We start from the raw sequence: 375 nt of genomic DNA, 5'->3' as shown, positions 1-375 counted from the left end.
GTCTGACACTTTTATATATATCTTAAATTAAAGCTAATGTAATATACTTTATAATGGTAAAAAAAAATTTCGGACTTTATCTTATCTTCATGGTGAAAAAAGACATTAAACTTAATAAAAAAAATACGATTTTTGTAAAAAAATTCTTTTTTATATTTTTAACTTTATAATGCTATAACTTTTCGAAAGATGTATGGATCAATATAATTCTTTTTTTTGTAGATGCATGATGTTTTTACCTATCATTTGGTATATTTTTTTTATAAATCTGACTTTTTAACTGCCTACAGGGGGGGATTCAAAATGACAACTTTTTCACAAAAAATTTACTTTTTCAACTTAAATTTTGAAAGTGTTCCGGAAAGTCTGACACTT

This window comes from Daktulosphaira vitifoliae, unplaced genomic scaffold (genome assembly GCF_025091365.1).
Source record: "Daktulosphaira vitifoliae isolate Bord-2020 unplaced genomic scaffold, ASM2509136v1 Scaffold_5, whole genome shotgun sequence".
NCBI lineage: Eukaryota > Metazoa > Arthropoda > Insecta > Hemiptera > Phylloxeridae > Daktulosphaira > Daktulosphaira vitifoliae.
The sequence above is the reverse complement of the archived record's forward strand: the minus strand, read 5'-3'. Positions refer to the sequence as shown.